The following is a 22,379-nucleotide window of genomic DNA, read 5'->3' on the forward strand; positions in this document are numbered from 1 at the left end:
AATATGTGCTATAGTCTATTGTGCAGTAGAAAATAGAAGCACCATCTGAAGAAGGTTGCATGCAATCATACAGTGCAAGCAATAATCAGTGGTATGGGAAATCAATCATGCAAAGAAAAAATGAGACAACTAGTGATGGGAAGGAGAGAATAAAAAATATTATGTATGCATACCTTCCATTATGAACCTATTAGCAAAGTGTAATACACAACAATACTACCTACAAAAATTAATGATGTAAATAATGCAATAATAATCAAACTACACTATACCACTGGCATGATATACATCACGCAGTTGACAGAATGATGAACTCTTCAGGTAATGCAAACTCTGCTTGAATAGGAATGCAGTGATACCCAACTTGTCACAAACTAGTGTCCCAAATTAGTCACTTTGACAAACAGAAATATGCAAATACCTAACACTACATTATGTATTGTATACTTAATCTGTAACAATATACTACAGAAACAACCACATCAGGACCAAAGTTTCAATTGGTATAGAAGTAAAAAATGTGTAGACTTGAGAACATACCTAACAATTAGTGGGCTATGAAAACACTTGTACTCCTGCTGCTGCTGAAGTTACATAAAGGCAGTTCAATCTCTGCACATTGATAGGGCTGATAGCCACATACTACCAATGTCCCTGCAATGTGCAAGCAGACATATTAATAGAACGACAGCAATGCTCACTCAGTCTTTTATTCATTTGTTCTCTGATTAGCTGCTTAATCCATGTCAGGGTCTTGCTGGAGCTGGAACCTATTCCAGAATACAGTGCATGCAAGTTACAGGAACTAAACTTAAATGGGTTAATAACTGATCAAAGGTTCTATGTCGTACACAAATAAAAATAGACATGCGCACACACACACACACACACACACACACACACACACACACACACACACACACACACACACACACACTCACACACTCACACGTACACAAATATAGTCTGCATTCATACAGGCAATTTAGAGAAATATCAAGTCACTTACTGCATATCTTTGGAATGTGGGAGGGGAGGACCTTCACATAGATAACTAATGGAGGTCATGCAGACTTTGCAGAGAAGGCATACCAGATGAAAAACAAGCTGGAGATCCTCAAGTGCTTTCAGAGAACAACTTAAACACAGCAAAAATAAATGTTAATTACAGTAAGTGTGCCATATGATGCACAAAAAAATGTACAGCCACCACCAGCACTGGTAACACATATCCAATAGGTGATATCCAACACTACACAGTAAAATAAGTACACACATCTGATATTAGCTCATATAATAAATATGTTCTGCACCACATGATTGTATGAAAATAAATATATTAGAATACAGGATATGGTACTTACCAACAACCACTGTCACCACCTGAATGACCACAAGTGCACACTGAGTCAATGACAAACAAGTAGTACAAAAATGAAGCATGTGCCCAAAAAGTGTGCTAGCTTAAAGGGCCACCCTCAACACCTTATGCTGATTATGACACTCACCTACTACTGGCCATCACATGAACATACTAGCCATAGTTGACAGTAGCTAAGAACCCACCAATAGAAATAAAATGTACATTAGTATGCATGTTCATTCATAGCAGATGTATGTCCCCAAGATAGGTGCCCAACAATCAATAGTATGAATGAGCTCAAATGCAACAGTGAGCGAGCAAAGACAAGTGATAAATCTGAAACACACCTTCCCCTCAAAATATCATGTAAGAAATGTGCACCAATATGGGTGGGCCATTTAAAAATAACACATAACCATATAACACTAATGTAAATGTGATTCAAGCTGAGAAACATCAGCCGAGCAACCACCTGTGTTTTTGCATTTGATCCTCTGTTAAGCATAAAGTAGCATTTTTTTCAATGTCTGCTCAGCATATACAAGATCCTATCTCTTTACTTGGGCTTTCCTCATCCTTCTCTATTAGTACATTCCTTCCATTTGGAAATATCTTTCTTTCTCTTTTCTTAATTGCACCCTGTCTATCGTTTGCCTTGTCAGATGTTGCATAAAGATCTGTTGATTTTTTTCTAAGCCTTCTAACACCCCATATTCTTCACTGTAATCTTTAGATTCCCTGGGGAAAAAAACTCACAACTCTATCCATGTCTGGCTTTGTTTTGTCTTCCTCAAGCCACTATGACTTATTTTTTATTTTAGCTACCTTTCACTTCCTATCTTCCAGCCTCTCTCCTATTTTATAGCCCTTCTTGGTGGTCTGCTTTTTCTGCACTCCTTAAGCCATGTGCCTTCCTGGGGCTTCCAACTGTCTTGTTAATCTACAGTATCATTGTCCACATATGTTTGTTACTGCCTTTTGTACCATTTTTCAACCCTAGACTTATTTCTTCTTTGTTTCTGGGCCCTCTTTTCCTTCATTGATACCATCTGGACTCCCCAGTGCCCCCATCCATACCAGGTCTACCAGTTATCTTCTTGTCCCCCTAGACTTATTCTAGTATTGCTGGGGCTGGTTTTGGATTCTTAGGGCTCTCCAGGGGCTTGGTCCATCTTTGCATCCATTGGGGAAGGTTACTATATGACCTACTTAGTTTCCCCCTTCCTCAGAGCAATGTGATTCAGTCCTGTGTGGGTGTACAATTTGAACAAGTAACATATCACCCCCACCTGCTCAGGAGCTCAGTGAGGCATAACTCCCACCTTTTCAGACCATGCATCCTACAGCAGTGTACTCAGGGATCATCACAAAGAGACCCCCATTTACCGCCTCTCCTCAGGACAGGCACAACCAATCCTCCCACCCTACCTCTCCATCAGTCACCCAAGCCACTAATCAAACCTAGGTCACCTAGGTCATAGTTAGGGCTTTATCCCACTGTTCAACCAGAGCAACTAACCCTAAACTTTTTTCTGAAATATATCTTTGCTGGGGACTGAATTACCTTTTGTTGTGATGCCTTCTGGTGAAACACTGCATTTATTCCTGCACATCACCAATTCATTTTTGATTATTTCATCTGGTCTGTATCTTTCTATGTATCCCTGTTAAGAACATTTTCACATCTTCTGAGCACAACAGGGCCCTTCTCATTTTCCTCCATATGATATTCAGTACTGAAAGAAAGCCCAGCTATGTTTGGCCACCAACAGAACAAAAGCTTGATGTTACATGGTTGTAAGTTTCTTGCTTCTGGTATGGCTCTTGTGCAAAGTATACAACTGTCTTTATTTCCAATAAATTAATGTAAGATAACCTGGTAGCACTGATGACCAAAACTTATCTGGGTCTTATACATCTTGATGTTGTTAGTTAGACGATTTCAGCATTTGACTTCTGTATCAGAAAAGTAGTTAAAAACTCTTTGATTCTGATGAAGTGCCCTAACTAAACATAATGTTCTGCTTTAGGCTTTTAAGTCCAAACATTCAAAGACATGCTTGCTGTTTGTTGCCTTAAACACTGTGATAAGATTTTCTATTAATTATTTATACCAAAAGGAGAATGATTGAGGTTCTTGTAACCTCTGGTGCTAATCAACATATTGCAGTCCATTTACATTTTTGTAAACAACTTCTATGCTCATTCTGTTTTTTTTTTTTTTTTTGCTTTTTTTTTAAATGGGAGACTTTTATAAGGTTAAAACAATATATTGCAACCCAAATCTTATAAGGTTACAGAATCATCTGATAAGTATTTTCAGGTATGTGAAGTTCTTAAAACGTAGTATTTATCTTGCAGTCCAGCACTCTGCCTTAGAGAAGGTGACAAAGTACTTGAAAAGAGCCAGTCCTGAGTCAGCAATAAGACCCAGGGACCATAAAATGAAGGACACTTTCTAATTCAGCATCCACTATCATGTATTGTACATCTGACCTTATAAGGCAGAAAGCCATATGCTTGTTTTAGAGATATAGATGGGTAAAGTGCTTTTTACAAGCTGTGCTGTAGAGTTTATCAAGGAACTCATAGTAAATGAAACATACTATACCAAACCGTGGGATATAGCAAATTTAGCTCCAGGTTCATCCCCCTTATTATTGTTACTGCCCCCTCCAGGAAATACCCTATACCATTTCTTCCAAAACTATCACTAAAAAACAGGTCCACAGTGCACTTTCCAGAGCTAAAAACACTGCATCAATGGGTTATGATAATATCTTAGGATGCTTCCTAAACAGCTTTAAAAATGACCTGTTAAGCCCACTAGAATTTCTATTTAACCACAGCCTCCAAAAAGGCTTCACCCCTAAGGAATAGAGGACTGCAACAGTCATCCCACTAGAGAAAAGGGGACCATCACCAAACCCAGTGATCTACAGACCCATAATTTTGACTAGTCTCATATGCAAGCCCTTGGAAAGAATTATTGTTGTACTGATAAACAAAGACATGGGAGATCTTTAAATATTGGACTCATCCCAGTTCGGTTTTGTCGTGGGTAGACCATGCCTACTAAACTTGGTGGAAGTTCAAGAACTTCAAGAAGTTCATTAGGGCCATAGATGAAGGTAAAATGGTGCATACTGCCTACGTTAGCCTGACAAAGGCATTTGACACAGTACCTCACTCAAGTGTTATAAAAAGACTAAAAACGTTAGGCATAAATCCCTGTGTCACCCAATGGATAGCCAAATGGCTCACAGATAGAACACATGGTGGGAACTCCACCTCTATCAAGGGGCCTGTTACTAGCGGTGTCCCATATGGTTCAGTACTGTGATCTCTCCAGTTTAGAATATACTTCTCTGAAGTAAAGGTAAATGTAGAGAGTCTTTGGCTGACCAGATTTGTTGATCACTGCAAGCTGGGTGCAATCACCAAATCTCCCCACAGACAAATAACTGTTGCCAGAACCATGGCCTAAAACTCAGTGAAAAAATGAATAATTATGCCCTTTGGGAGGATAACCACAACTGCAAATTACAACACTGGCAACTCTCCCCAAAGAGTAGACCTAGTGGTAAGGCACTTGGGAACTCAGGTTGACAGTAACCTGAACTTTGATCACCATGTGTCTGGCCATGAGAAAACCTTCTACATGGCACAACATATGAGTAAAAGCATGCATCCATATCTAAGGATATCATAATCCCACTATACTCATTCCTCATTAGACCAATAATGGAGTACAATACACCCTTTGGTATATACCCAACCAGATCTTTGCAATGGCAGGTTTAGCCACAGAGGTTCCTCATTAAAAGAATACAGTGTGTAAATAATACGTCCTAAGTAGACCACGTCAAAGCCCTGTAACTGTACTCATTTTCCTACAGACTACTTAGCAGTGATCTATGCCTAATCTACACAGCATTTTCCAATCCAGGCCTGATGGATCTGCTACACATTCACAAAACAAATAGCACTAGAATTACCTGATATACGAATCTAAACTTCTTCTGTGACATAAAAAAAAAAACATGTTGGAGGGACAGGTATGTCTTACAGATTACTCCCTCTCTGGAATCGACTCCCTTTTCACGTAAAGCAGAGCTCTTCCCTAGGCCTATTCACATGCAGTTTGGACCAATGAATTGGAAATTGCAAATTCACCTGTGGCTCTTATAGACAGAGGCTGTTTGTAGATGCATTAAAGCACAACATATATCAAAGCCATTTTAGCACATGGGCAATGATACTTGGAAAAAATGGGGTATGAATGGTTAAGCTTAAAAAGCTCTAAGACTGTCAGCCTAGTAACCTCCTATGATCCTAAGTCCTGCAATCTCTTCTAAGATGTGGCAGTCTAGTAAACTAACAATCACTCAGTTTAATGCATACTCATGCTGCATGTTTACCTGCTGTTTGAAATATGGTACATGCATGATTCTGCTTTCTGAGGGGAGTATCACAAGCCTATTGTAGATGTGTGGTTCCATGGTGTGTATTTGTGATAGTACACAAATAGAATTTTGCTGTGTACTTACCTTCAGTTTGGGGACACTGAAAAAATTCTGCTTTATTCTTAACTGCTGGTATGAGGGACAAATGCATAGCACACATGGATGCTTAACTGAAATTTAGTGGCTTGAATCACGTTTATATTACATTTATATGGTTATGTCTTATTTTGAGTGGTCCACCCATATTGGTGTAGAGATCTTATATGATTACTACATTTAATATCATTACAATAACTAGATTAATACATTGAATTAGGCAATTCATATCAGTGATGTAAATTAAAAAAACATGGGTCCTTTAGAAAACCTTTAAGAAGCTGAGATACATGCATACCTCTCAACTGTACAGATTATTGCAGAATGACCAGATTTTTGTCTCATATTTTTGACCTGTTCCTCATAAAAATGTTGTTTTTTGATAAATCACTGGGATGATTTAAGGATTAAAGTCACTAAATAATGACATGCATTTGAGTTTCAGACTTCATATCATTCAGAAAAATGCATATTAACAAAAATCATGTTATTCTGGCCACTTTCTAAGTTTATAAGAGCAATATATAAGATGTGTCCCTATTTTTGGGCCTTTGTCCCATTTTGTCAGGCTTTGTCCAGATTTCTTGAGCGAAGAGGTTGAGAGGTATGGATATATGTAATTATGCAATTGTTTTTAATAATTAAAAACTGTAAAAGTAGCACAAAATGTGGCATTGCTCATCCAGTAAAGCATACAAGAAACCTGTAAAATGTTTGAATTTACATAATAATTATATAGCGCTGGAAGTGAAGCTGGTTTTAAGCCAAAGCGAAGACTGATGAAAAAGGAGCATGGTAAAAAAAAATAACCACAAAAGTTCTAATAGCAAATTCCCCATATGCATGTATTTTAGATTAGCTATTTAATAGACTTATTCCTAAATTTATAAAATATGAACATCTTACTATTTAAAGTCCTAAAGTGAAATCACATTTATTATTTTTCATTTGTTAGCCGGAAAAGTCTGACTTGGAATGAAGCCAATTTTCAGCAGAGGCCAAGGGAGAAATGTTCCAAATGGATGTCTTAGTAACGTGAGAGAAAACCCATACAAATGCAGGGAGGACATGCACACTCCACACCGAAGGCACCCCAGCCAAGAATTGAACCAGAGAAACTCATGCTGTGAGGCAACAATGCTACTACTGCATCACTGCGCCTTCCATGACCATAAAAAAAAACAATCATAAGCTTATTAATAAGCATCACATTCTATTCATTAAACATTTAAAAAAAATAAAACTGTAAGTCAATCAATTACAAACTCACTGTTTCCAACATACATTTTAATTTCAACAAGCTTTTGATCTGGATTCACAGTAGCCTTGCATATAATGTGTTTCTCCATTTCTTTCGGCTGCAGAAGATAAATCACTCTCCCAGTTGCCATGTTTGCACTTTTAGCATAAAAAAGTTGTTACAGTCTGTATAATGCTTGTAAAGTGCATATTCATAGATCCTTTTATTTTGTTTTCTTTTAGTTTTACCTGTATAAAATGTAGTACAGAAAGTATATATTTATATGTAAACAGCTTTATATGAATTTTAACAAAAGCTCCCATTAATTTTGTAGCTTGTATTCAAAGATAGACTGAGACTCTTAGGACCTCTTTTAATAATGCACCTTTAATTGCAAATGCTACAGGAAAACATTATAAAGGACACATTCTTAATTCTAGTCTCAGAATGAATTCTACTCTAAGAAAGATTTTATGATTTCATTTCTATTATGAGAACAAATTATTGTGAACAAAGTAAAATAAATAATGACCACATTAATCCATTTCATTGGTGTGAGATCCTTGTGTTCAGGTCTGAAGGCCATCACTGAATACTGACTCCTTTAAATTTGGATCAGAAGCAGGATTTCCTATCCACTTGTCTACGGTCTTCTTAAAAGAACCTAGAGTTTTGGGCATATATATGATAAGGTAACTTATTCCACAGAAGTGGGACCATCTGAGTCAGATATATCCCCCTAATATTGATTCTAAGACAAAGAGTGACAGAACCATCCCTATGTCTGTATGAGCATTTAGAGTAAAATTTCAAGCTAGGATACGTATGCAATAACTTATTCTTAAATGCTTTATAGGCTAAACTAAATTTAGTCTGCAATATCTGCAATGAAATGTAAATACATTTACCTTCATACACATTTCCATGCAACTGAAATCTTCAACCTAAGGAGCTGTTTATATAATTCTTCCTATGAGAATTCAAGCTGGTCACCTGAACAGTGGTATAGATACAGAAAACTGTATTTCATTGTAAACTGGGAAGAATGAAAACTTTATATAAATTTACCAAGCTTAATTCATCTCTTGACGTAATAGTTTCATCATCATTCAGCCAAAGCCAAACTGGCCCATATCTTTGCACCGAACAATACTTTCATTATTATTGAATGAGAATTTAGATCTAATATTAATTCCTAAATCATTGTATTCTGCTGTTTCTTCTAAAATGGAATCATAATGTTTCAATGATTTGCTAAGAGCTTGCTTACCAAAAACATTAACTTAAATTTGCAAGTGCTGGAATATAAGCCTATTTTGTTTGCCTATGTTATAATTTACTTTAAATAAATATTTATAGTATGCAAAGCATTTTAGACACTAATGTGAAACCCATTTTGTGTCATCTGTATTATTGATGATCCAGCAATTAATGTGTTTAGGGATTCCAATAAATACCAGATTAAACAGGATGGGTTCCAATATGGATCCATGTTGTACTCCTGCCACAACTGGTTGCTTGTATTACTATCATTTTGAGTCCTTCTCTTACCCAAGTCATCAATCTAACAGACTGGAAAATGATTCTGTTTACTGTTACTATTGATTCAAGCACTATGGGTTATAGTGAGTGGTAATAAGTCAAACACTTTTCAAGGTCCAAAATGATAACTCCTGTTGGTAACTCATAATTCATAACTATTGTTATTTGATCATAAAAGTCTATAAAGTGCATAATAGTAGTTCTCCCTTTTATAAAGCCATGCTGATTTATTTCAGAGAGTGCTATATTGTTCTCATTTCACTATAATAAATCCATAATATACATGTATCGCAGCATTTTCTAAGTATTGACATGAGACTAATGAGCCTGTACTTTTTAAAATCTTCCTTACTGCTCTTCTTTTATATGGGTACAGAAAATCTCTTCAGAAAAATGGGATTGGCCCCATCCTCAAGAAATCGTATAAAGTATTGGATGCAATTCATCTTGAATGTTTACTAGTAGAACTCCTGGAATCTGGCCAGGCCACGTCAAAGTAGTTTTGGCATTTTTTCAGAGCTTTAAATATGGTTTCAGATGATATTGATGAACAAATATCATTAGGAGTAAAATAGCCTCATACGACAGTCTTACAGTTGTCTTTTCTTGTGGAGGTGAAATACAAATTGAATTCATCAGCTATTGCCTTATGACCTTGTATTATAACACTGTTAAGCATAATAGAGATTGTTACTTGCTTTGTGTTTGACACTGAATTAATATATTTATAGTAGGCATCTTTTCTATTTGCATAATTTACCACATTTGTTTCATACTTTGTTTTCTCTTTTAGTATTTTATCTCTAAATGCTTACAAATTATATTTAGTTTTGATTTATTATTCAGTTGTAGATATATTTTATAGAGATCATTTTTCTCTTTCATACAATTTTTATAGGTTTTTACTCTACTGATAAGAAAGTGTTATGTTTCCTAAAAGACAGTTGAAGTACTGTGTTGTATCTTCAGTACTTGAAATACCTTTCAGAATGCTGTAACTAGACCAGTTAGTTGATTTCAAAATTTCTTGACAAAGACATACCTTATCTTATCAAATTTATATTTGTCATACTTTTAAATGTTATATGTCTGCAGTTCAAAAGTAATGCAGTTCTGATTAGATGACCCAAGGAGAGTTAATATTTACACAGGTACCCCCAGGTCTGTGGCATAGAGGGATGAAAACTTGACTATGATCATAATGACCAGAGTTGGATTACTCTATCAGGAGATTGAAAGAGCTTGGGAGGAGTAGGCAAGAAATGATCAAATTCTGTTGGTGCAATAACTTCTGGTGGCTCTTCCACCTGTGGTGACCTGGCAGTCCAGAAGCGTGGAGAAAAGGCCACCTTCCTGAGAACAGGTCCTGGAGGCAGGACTATCAGTGAGTTCACTCAAACCAGTGTGGAAGCCAACACGGAGGCATGCCTAGGAGAGCACATGCTTCCCTATTAGGGGCTTAGTCAATCACTTTGTGGTAATGGGATTATGCTGCATCTATAAAACTGCACTAATGGCTGTCAGGATGATGGCTCCATGATCAGCACTCACCTCTCAGGGAATGAATGTGAAGGGAAATGCTTTTTCCCCCTGAAGAGAAAATGGGTTAATAGATCATGTGGAGCTAATGGTTGACAGTTAGTGGAATGCAGAAAATGTACAGCTTAAAAAATGATGTTTCTAACAAGATTCTGACTATCGAGAGCTATAATTTCTAGTAAGTTACTACCCCTTGTCCTAGCCTTAACTAATCAGACAAAACTATGAAAAGACAGAATATCTAAAATTTTATTTTCAAAGGTTGAACAAGCTTCATGATTTTCCTAATCAATACTTGAATACTTAAAATCAGCTATTAATATTATTTCTATAATATACAAGTACATTTTCTACATTGTGTAAGAATTTATGACATCTAGTGTGGTTCATGGAAGGGATTCGGTAAGTGATTATTGTTCTTACTTTGTCACTATTATTCATTCCTATCTACTACTAACATTTTAAAACAAGTTATTAATGAATACTATTTTAGTTTCTGAATCAGTAAAATATACTTTTGATTTGCAATTATCGATTAAACATCCAAATTTATTGTAAACCAGGAAAATATCCTTAGAATCGTATATGTTTACTATGGCCACAAGCATGCTTTTCTCCTGTTTCATTATAGTCTATATTTCAAGATGTTTGTTTCCTGTACTTTGACCAAACCCAAAAATAGCCCTACAAACTGTTACTAAATCCTTTACTTTTCAGTGTTGTGATATCGTGTCAACTGAATATAACAAGCTTAGACATGTTTCTTCCCACAAAACCTTCACCATAGGAATGTTATGTAAAAACATATGAGAATTATAAAAGTAACTTTCCAAGTATCTGTTGTTGAAATCTAGTTAGTAAACTGAATATAACTGTCATACCTAAGTATTATATTTACTTGCTTTTGTATATTGATAAATATTATATTGTATTGATGGAATATTTTTACTAAGAACTAAGGATTTTAATTGGAAAATATTTTTCATATGATTCAAAGAGGTGTCCCTAAGTTCATTTGTTCCCACATGAGTAATTATGTGTTTTTTCAAGTAACTTTGAGATGCAAAATATTTTATACCTGACAGTGATTTGTAAGTGTTATTTTTGGTTTTATATAGGTCACATAACTTTCAACATGTAAGTTTTACTATGGAATCTCCAAGAATATGTACCTCACTCAGGGCCAGATCCAGCAAAAAGCAACTTATACAGCTTCCTAGGCTGGCTGGAGGCTTGACCACAACATTAATTAAAAAAAAATCAGAATCTCTTAAAAAAATGATTTCCTGCTTGATGTCCTAAACCTCTTGGGTTATCAGTTTAAATTCTTGCTATTCATGCATGCATATATACAGTAATTCCAGTCTCAGCCACTGAGATTAGAGCTGTGACACAGAGACTTGGTACATAACTTGATTTTGAATAGGATGGTGTATTCTTGGGAACACACCTGTTGAAATGATTTCAGCAGTGGTGGAATGGATGGACATCAAAACACTTGACTTGAGTAATGATAACATGGAGACCTCTGTGTATCACACTGAATCAAGCAGAGCAGCAGGAGAATGTTCATTTTGCAGTATTTGAGTACAGGTACACACAAGTGGATGGAGCAGAGCAAATACAGTGTATATGTGTTTGAATAACGCTCCAATTAGGGGAAACAGTCTAGTTAAGGGACTAGCTCAGTGTAGGACAGACTCAAACCCTGTACCTAAGGTACCAGAGGCATGAGCTTTAATCTTCCAAACCAACTGCCAGACCTCAATTAACATTTTCCCTTTGGTAAGTCATTGAGGAGTACAGCCAGATAATGTCAGTTATTACAGTTTTATAGTTTTTTGTGACTCACATAATGCATGCTGATGTAAAACCTGGTGTTCTGATAACTTTTTAACTGATTTCTCCAGTTTTACAGAACAGCTTTAATTTTGCCTCATATTTATGCATTTATGCCTTGTCCTTGAGCAAGTCACTTAACCAGACAGTGCTTTGGGGCAACTAGAAATTTGGGCTAGGATCCTCAATTGTCCCCTGGAGCACAAGCTATGAATCAGTGTACTTCTGGTGTAAAGCAAAGGAAATGATTGTAGTAAACAGGAGCATCATGTTATTAGCCATGTTCTTTGGATGTGATCCTACGTTTCCTTCTTCTGTTGTATGTTGTCAGCATGTTTATTATTCAGCTGTGAATAAGCTGGGAAGCATTAAGTATATGAGTCTAATGTTAATATTTAACTATTCAGGGAAGAGTTAAGACAGGCACTGGGTGGCAGTGGAGAGTTACCAAATAGCTGGGTAACTACAGGAGAGCTAGCAAGGGAGACGGCTAGAAAGGTGCTTGGTATGACATCTGGACAGAGGAAGGATGACAAGGAGACATGGTGGTGGAATGAGGAAGTACAGGAGAGTATACAGAGAAAGAGGTAGGCAAAGAAGAAGTGGGATTGTCAGAGAGATGAAGAAAGTAGACAGGAGTATAAGGAGATGAGGTGCATGGCAAAGAGAAAGGTGGCAAAGGCTAAGGATAAGGCATATCAAGAGTTGTATGAAAGGTTGGACACTAAGGAGGGAGAAAAGGACCTGTACCAATTGGCTAGACAGAGGGACCGAGCTAGGAAAGATATGCAGCAGGTAAAGGTGATAAAGGATAATGAGGGAAACGTACTCACAAGTGAGGAGAGTGTGTTGAGGAGATGGAAAAAGTACTTTGAGGGGTTGATGAATGAAGAGAATGAGAGGGAGAGAAGGTTGGAAGCTGTAGGGATAGTGAATCATGAAGTGCAATGGATTAGCAAGGAGGAAGTAAAGATAGCTATAAAGAGGATGAAGAATGAAAAGGCTGTTGGTCGAGATGACATACCTGTGGAAGCATGGAGGTGTTTAGGTGAAATTGCAGTGGAGTTTTTAACCAGATTGTTTAATGAAATCATGGAAAGTGAGAGGATGTCTGAGGAATGGAGAAAAAGTGTTTTGGTACTGATTTTTAAGAATAAGGGTGATGTGTAGAGCAGTAGTAACTACAGAGGGATTAAATTGATCAGTCACAGCATGAAGTTATGAGAAAGAGTAGTGGAAGCTAGGTTAAGAAGGGACATGATGATTAGTGATCAGCAGTATGGTTTCATGCCGGGAAAGTGCACTACAGATGAGATGTTTGCTCTGAGAGTGTTGATGGAGAAGTACAGAGAAGGTCAGAAGGAGTTGCATTGTGTTTTTGTAGACTTAGAGAAAGCATATGACAGGGTGCCTATAGAGGAGTTGTGGTATTGTATGAGGAAGTCGGGAATGTCAGAGAAGTATGTAAGAGTGGTACAGGATATGTACGAGGGTAGTGTGGCAGAGGTGAGGTCTGCAGTGGCAGTGACGGATGCATTTAAGGTGAAGGCGGGATTACATCATAGATCAGCTCTGAGCCCTTTCTTATTTGCAATGGTGATGGACAGGTTGACAGATGAGATCAGACAGGAGTCCCCGTGGACTATGATGTTTGTAGATGACATTGTGATCTATAGTGAAAGTAGGGAACAGGTGGAGGAGACCCTGGAGAGATGGAGATATGCTCTAGAGAGAAGAGGAATGAAGGTCAGCAAGATTAAGACAGAATATATATGCATGAATGAGAGGGAGGATAGAGGAATGGTGAGGATGCAAGGAGTAGAGGTGGCAAAGGTGGATGAGTTTAATTACTTGGGATCAATAGTTCAGAGTAATGGTGAGTGTGGAAGAGAGGTGAAGAAGAGAGTACAGGCAGAATGGAGTGGGTGGAGAAGAGTGTCAGGAGTGATTTGTGACAGACAAATACTAGTAAGAGTGAAAGGGATGATCTACAAGAGGGTAGTGAGACCAGCTGTGTTATATGGGTTGGAGACAGTGGCATTGACAAAAAGATTTGCACTGGGTGTGATGAGGGTGGACAGAATTAGGAATCAGTATATTAGAGGGTCAGCCCAGGTTGGAAGGTTTAGAGACAAAGCCAGAGAAGCACAATTACATTGGTTTGGACATGTGCTGAGGAGGCATGCTGAGTATATTGGGAAAAAGATGCTAAGGATGAAGCTACCAGGTAACAGGAAAAGAGGAAGGCCTAAGATAAGGTTTATGGACGTGATGAGAGTAGACATGCAGGTGGTTGGTGTGACAGAGCAAGATGCAGAGGACAGGAAGAAATGGAAACAGATGATCTGTTGTGGGGACCCCTAATGGGAATAGCCAAAAGATGATGATGAAATGCATTTTTAATTTAGCTTTTTTTCTGAAGGCACACAATTGTGAAATGCATTGTGTTTGGGCTACAGCATCAAGTACTAGTACAGATGAGTAAGGCTATGAGTTATTAAAGAACTGCTTCTTGTAATACATTGTCTGATTCCCTCATCCTTTTTTTGTCTTTTATATGACTCTGCCAAATTACCACAGCAGACAGTACTGCTGAGCTGCTCCTGAACACAGACACTTCTGTCCAGTGGGCTCTCCTAGGCTGATAAATGCATTGTATGTTTGTCTTTTGAATGCCTGCATCCTTCACATAGAGACTAACTAGTATTTCACTATATAATATTTAAATTCTAATCCCAGCATGTATCTTGTAGTTTAATGGGTTGTCAGATGCATTTTCACTAAATGTGAGTTTCAAGGGAAGAAAAGTTTGCTGTTTCTTATACTAAGTCTATTTTCATTGTGAGGCTATTTTATTTAGGAAATTCCTATCAGTGTTTTTTCTGTAAAATTTGAAATAGAAATGAAATGAAATTCAAGTATCTGTTATAAATGTAAAAGTAAAGAAAAAAATAGTAGGTATACTGACAAGACTGAACAGTGTTTACATTAACTCGATAGAGACAGGTGACAGCCAAGTAAATGGATATTGATAAGTTGACAGGGGCCTGATTCATTAGCCTGTATAGGGCTCTATTATCCATGATGCAGCTCTAGATGCTGGATGTGTATACTGCACCAATAGAGCATTAAGAGCCATTCAAATGGGTCAAACCTGTACTGAGTGATGTCAGAGGGAATAGTTATTCTTGATGATGGAGAAGACATAGAAAGATCGACAAAGGGGTGTAGGTGTCCTGCAAGTAGGTTAGCAGTGTTTTTAATGACTTGTAGTTTGTTGAACAATAGCTGCTGCAGCATTTACATTGTCTTTAATTATTTTATTTATTAATTGCACTAAAGCATGAATTAATTCATTAATGAACTTGGATTGTATAATATAGTCATAAATGTTGCATTTTAGTAGTCTAAATATGTTGCAATTTAGTAATATATTTTTGCAGCACCTTATTTACAGCCTCCAATAACTGCAAGTGGTTTGACATTTGTCACATCATATAGTCTGCAGTATTTGGATCAATGATCAGAATCATCTGATCTTCAACATACATTACATAGTCATTGTTGCATATTACTGTGATAAAGTCTCATCTACAAGATCAGATTGTGAATGATTTCTGCATTTAGTTAAAAAACATTACTCTGTCAGTTAGTACAGAGGACTAAAGCTTTAACTTTTAGTGAGTTGATTCTTGTGGAAAGGGTGTAGTCTTTGAATCTTTCCACCTTCATTTGCCTAGTATATGACATTGAGAAGAGTCACTTAGACAATGCTTTGGAACAATTGGAAATTTGGGCTAGGCTCTTAAATGTCCCTCTAGGACTGCATGCTTAGTGATTATGAACCTGTTGTCACTGTTTGCCAGCTATTCCCTATTGCAGAGCTGCTCTAGTATGGGAATATCACCAGCACACCATTTTAATGCAACATGGACAATTTATTCTTCCAAGGGCAGCAGGCACTGCATTTTTAGATGAGGCAATGAAGTGCCACATTTTTTTGCCAACAGCAGCCTCTGCATTAATAATAGTTCTCTTTAATGAGAAATTATTTAAATGAATTTTACTTTTGCAGAGATATTACCTTAATACACGTTATCAAGTGGTTAATATTTGTTATGCTCTCATCAATAATCTTCTGTTCCAACTGTGCTAGTGCTATTTACACACTTTAATGTAGTTCATGCAAACCTACCAATAAAGTACATATAATTTAGTTCTTCATACCAATAAGGGTTATACATAATCAACAAAGCAGCTATAACTGCTGATGTGAGGTCTCCATGGATGAAAGTACCTTAAGGTTGTATCACCTGGTCATTTTTAACAGTTTTTAATCTATCTTTGCAAGACTATTGCATGTGTGTGTGTGTGTGTGTGTGTGTGTGGGTGTGTGTGGGTGTGTGTGGGTGTGTGTGGGTGTGTGTGGGTGTGTGTAGGTGTGTGTGTGTGTGTGTGTGTGTGTGTGTGTATGTGTGTGTGTGTGTGTGTGTGTGGTGTAAATTACATTGTAATGCTTTCTGTGTGTTTGTGTGAAACAAATTAAAAATATATAACTTTGGTCTATATTACCTTATTCATTTTTTTACATAGACATCTGAGAAGGATACAGTCAGTAATGTACTTATAATTGATAGGTTTATTGACTCGTGTAGATACAAATCACTGACAATGCTGAACTAATAAATTTAAAAAGCAATTAGTTTGTTTTTGCAGGATTAGTGTGCATTTGTTTAAAGCAAATTCAGATACATTACTGTGGCCATTTTTATCACAATCAGACATGTGATGTGTACACAGTCGATAAAGTGTCTGTAATAGTAAATATTGATGTATTATAATGACAGCAGTTTTAGTAGCCTTTTATTGTTGAAATTTTCTGAAATGGGTACTTTTATCATTATGTGTTCATATATCGTTTCACTGCTTACTGGAAAAAATGCTCAAAACTACAAATTTAAAACACAACCCAACAAATGCTGCTGTATTAAATAATAAATATAATTTAAAACAATCAGAACTTTGAGCCAAAGAACACATGCATTTATGTATGGTCCTAAAATGTGTGTGTAGGGACCTTAATTTGAAAACAGCCTCGGGTCCAGGGTACACTTAATCCACCACTGGTGCCACTGTTGCTGTTACTAAGCTTTTTATTGCATATTGGCATACTAATAACCTCAGGATATAGTGTTTGTTTGTTGAGTTACATCATAATCAGGTGTTTTAGCAGTAATGTTTTGTTCTGCTTACAATCTAAAAGTCCAAAGGTTTGTGTTTCTAAAGTGCATTGTGCAGTAAATACCAGTGTCACTGACACTGGCACTGAACTCCCATTTATGAGATACTATATTTGAGCTTATTGAATCTGAGCTCAGTTCAGGTGATTTTTTCATTGCAGTATTTTAACCTGTTCATTTCAGACATACCCTCAGATTTACTATTCCTCTGTGCAGGACTAGCTTAGTCCTGCACTGAGGTGGCCATCTAGGAGCAGGACGGCAGCGCACCATGCATAATAATGAGGCACGCTGCCTGAGCTCCTAGGCTTACATGGAGTGTGTAAGAGTGCAGGGGGTGTGTCTGAGAGCAGAGTTCTCAGACTATACATGCCTGAGCAATGATGAACAGCAGAAAGGGGTACGAAATAAGCAAGACTGCTCATAGGTATCTGCATAACCCCACCAACAGTCCCCCTTGTGTGCAACAGCAACAGTATACATAAATAAAATGAACAAACCCTTTATTTTTTTTTTAAATCCCATGAAAGCTAACTGTAAGTGTGCAGGTGTGCCCATCGCTTATCTACGGTTAATGCAGCTTAAATGGCTGAAGAGGATAACAAGGAAGATATATGCAAATGAAGCAGCATAGCAACAGTGTAGTGGGCAGAGCATTCACCTTACAAGCAGGCATTCCCAGTTCGAGTCCCACTGCAGCAAACTCCATTTTCCATAGCAAAGCATGTTATGAGTAATATTTATGTTGCATAGCCCACTAAATAACATATTTTAATGAACTGGAATACTGCAGTAAATGAACATGTGAGGTGTCGGTGTCATAATAAATAAGGCACTAGTAAGCAGGTTTAAGCACAAATAAGCAGTAGTAAGCATATTTAAGCACTAGTAAGTGGGCTTGAGCCCCTTTGTGTGGTAGTAAGCAATGCCTACACTGGTTAAGCAGTTCTCAAGCTAACTCTCTGTAAGCAGATGTAATGGCAGGTTAGCATTGCTTACCATTGTGCAAACCCACGTAAACCCACTTACAAATGCTCAAAAGTGCCTTAATCACTCTGTATCCAATGGCCCTTGTTCTGCCCATCAACAAAATAAACAGCCATGCAGGTCGCAGTCCTAGGATCCTATACACCATAGTCACAGTAGTTAACCACCAAGTCATCACAGAAGTACAGAAGAATGAGGCATCAGCAAACAAGTCTTCACCATAGTAAAACCAAACTGAACCTGTGAAAGGAATCAGTATACAGTCATATGTTCTATAACCCACTACATAACATAAATATGTGAACTGGAGTACAGCAGTAAGCCCAGAAGTGAGATGGAATTGTAATAGAGTGTTGAAGTCCCCAATAAAACACAAGGACCCCATAGAGTGTACGTACGCATTAATCATGGATGAATAAGAAATCAATGCCAAAAAGGAAATATAATGCAAAGTCTAATGAAAGCAATGCTAAGTATAGCACAGGCCAGCATAGGAGGTGTAAGCAATGTGTACAACAGCTCACTCATTGTGCCCAGTAGTATACCCCTTTAAACAATGCCAACCTTAGGTAAGCAGGTTTGCCCATAGCTTAGCCTTTTCAAAACTGGCCAATCACGGAAAAGTGCGGGAAGTTGGCCCTACTTAAACCCAGGAGGTGGGAATACATCTCATAACTGGTTGTAGCTTCCCCTTGCAGGCACTATGGCAGTAAGAGGAGATGGTGTGTGCTTTTGGGCGCAGTGATGGTGCATCCAGGAGTCCAAGGTCATGGCAGGACACCTTGTCAAAGACATTGATCAGAGACTGCTGTAAGGCCAGTACCAGGACTCCCAATATAAGGTGGAGGCCAGGGACCATCGCGCCCGTGACCTTACCATTGCCGCTGGCATACCCCGAATTGGTGAGCAGGTCAGGCACCACTATGCTGACCTGAAGCGGCGTAAATGGGGACCTCTTGAAGGAGTATCTGTAAGAGGCTAGAGCAGCAGGGGATGTTCCAGTTGTGTGTAAGTATCACCCCAGTATGTGTGTAATAATTGCCAGCTCAGGTATATCATGGATAGGTATGGCTAAATATTCCTCTTATGTCCGCCACAGCTGCAATGGAGTGGGCTACGAACCAGGAGACCCACATCAGTCGCCTGGCAAGGTTGCGACGTGAGGCAGGTCAGTAATACTCATGCATTTACTGTCACAGGAAATAAAACTAAATGTAGTAGTAAATTAATTGCCTGTATAAAACCTATACTGTTCAAGGCAAATACTGCATACACTAGAGAATATGGTAGGAAGAGTCTCATATTGTTTGTATTTCAATAAAAGTGTAATAGCCTGACAAAACAGGTCTAACTGCTGGACTGCATGTGTATATTCTGGTATCATATGGTAATGTAGATTTGCAATCATATAATAGTACTGTTGTATTAAGCACTGTTAACCACACCGTGCACCATAAATTGAATGCGCAGGAATGTCTGAATATGACAGGTATAATCCCCAGAGGCCATTTAGTACAACTGAGAGAAACATAGACAGTAAACAGGGAAAATGTAGACAACAAAAACTGAATAGCACATGCAACTGAGATGTGAACTGTTTTTTTAGCACACACAGACACTGTTCGAATCCTGCCAGTGGTAGTAGTCTGCATACAGAATCATATCCCACAACTGTACAGATATGTCCAGAATGTCTATTAAAGTGGCCCATATTTGTTGCCTATCAACCAGTCCCCCTGGAAAATCAGTGTGACATTCCCAGATGTATAGACAGCAAACAGGAAATACAAATGATTGATACACATCTATGAAAACAAAGCTGGCACACTAGCAACTCCCCAATACCTTATGTGACTAAGAAGCCACTTATGTCCCCTTTACACCCCAACTTGTCAAGTTGTGGTCAGAGTGTGTACAGTAACAGAGTGATATGTATGCGCATAATAGTAATGTGGAATCTGGTACTGTGTGTGGGAACATTCAGATAGTGTTAATAAACATTCCTCCCACAGGTCAGATACCAACACTGTGCCCAGAAATACAAGAATGATACCCAGTACTGGTACTGTTCACAGTGGTATTGTATGGCATTGCGACTGATGCAGTTGCTCTGAATAATGATGTATAACACATCCCTGTCACCTACACTGTCCTACAACATATAACTGTCTAGGAAATCTGTATAAGAGTGTTGTAATACAAGGTCAGAATGCAAAAGCACAGGGGATTAATAAGACAGAAAGCAGAGAGGAGATATACAGCAATATCTATATAGCAGACACAACTGTGAGGGACATTGTTTATTTTGTAGCAGACACAGCCATGGTCTGAATCCTGGGAGTGGAATTAGGCTGCATACAGAATCATACCCCACAACTATACAGATAAAGCCCATATCTGCTGCCTGTCCCCCTGTCCCCCTGGTAAGTCTGTGGGATGATCCCAGATGTTTAGCAAGCAAACAGGGAATACAAGTCATTGTCAAACATCTACGAGAACACACCTGTCACTGTAGCACCCCCCCCCCGAAAACTATTAGGAAAGTAATAAAGTCAAGTATATCCTATCTACACTCCCATGTTGTCAAGCTGTGACCAGAGTGTGTACAGTAACAAAGTGAGATGTATGTGCATAATACTAATGTGTAATCTGGAACGTTGTGTGGCAACAGTCAGGTAGTGCTAACAAACATTACTCCCACAGCTACGTCGGATACAAACTCTGTGCTGAGAAATACAGACCATTATAACCTGTACTGATACTGTTCACTCTGGTATTGTAGGGAATTGTGAGTGTTGCAGTTTCTCTGAATAATAAAGTATCATGTGCCACTGTCACTCACACTGTGCTACATAATATAACTGTGTAGGAAAGCATGCATATGTGTGTGTCAGGTCACAAAAGGTGGAAGAGAACAATATTCTAGATATGTCTCAGCACACCGCATGTGGTCAACACATGGCCAGAGTCTGTGCAGAAAGAGTTGGATAGCTATGTGCACAACATCAACCCGGAATCTAGGAGTATGTGTAGAAACAGTTAGTGTTAACAAACTTTCCCTCACAGGTATACCAGGTAAGAGGTGTATACTGCAGGCAAAACCGATTCATGTGTAACGATGATGACAGCCATATCACTGTCCAAACTAAGGCTATAGGGTAGTGTAGTCAGACTTGTAAGGTACGGATAACAGCACTGACTAGGAAAGTAATATGGACTACAGGAATATACTAGTTGTTAATTGACATCTTTCTCTCCCTCCCCACCATATCTCCAACAGTAATCAACATACCCACCCCAACTGGTATGTAATGACACCTAGTTCTGATAATGTCCAATTGCTTGATAAATATTTTAATGGTTCCCATGTATGTGCTATATTGTATTATTCCAACATTGATGGCATGGTCCCATCAATGTACCTGCATGCTGTTCTTATTACCACTGTGGTCCCATATATGCATATGTTCTGTTTGCTATACAACTGTTCCATATCTGGTGTCTGAGTTAATGGGAATATCTATGCATGCTGTTATACCTAACCATGGAATGTGTTAACTATTACTAACTCACATATGATGATGAAATCTAAACATTATAGCATGCTTGGAAAGGCTGGTTCCAGTGGACCCACATGTCCCACCTCAGCTGGCCATGGCACAGGGCACCAGCATGTCTGGGGCCCAACCCGGGACTACTCTGTCCGTTTGTCCTGCACCACCTTCGGGTGGAGCCACCTCAGGGGATGGGGCTCACCCCCCCGGGAGTGGGCGTGGACAGGCATCTGTCACCCGTTGCCAGGTCAGGTTCGTGGTGTATAGAGAGATCAACAAGCAGTTTGGTGATCTCCTACGCCAGCTCAAGGGCTGTGTGTCACGATTAGAAAGTCAGCCTGGCTCTGCGACTCAGCCCCCAGCACAGCCACCTTTGGAGCTGTGAAGGTGCAGTGGTAACTGCCCATAGGTGGGGACATTAGTCCCACTGTTACCACTAGGGGGCATGTGTGCTTCCGATTTTCTAACACCCCTCCCCATCAAGGTTATTACTCCCCACATGTGTCATATATT

Source organism: Protopterus annectens, chromosome 3.part1 (genome assembly GCF_019279795.1).
Source record: "Protopterus annectens isolate FY-2018-M chromosome 3.part1, PAN1.0, whole genome shotgun sequence".
NCBI lineage: Eukaryota > Metazoa > Chordata > Ceratodontiformes > Protopteridae > Protopterus > Protopterus annectens.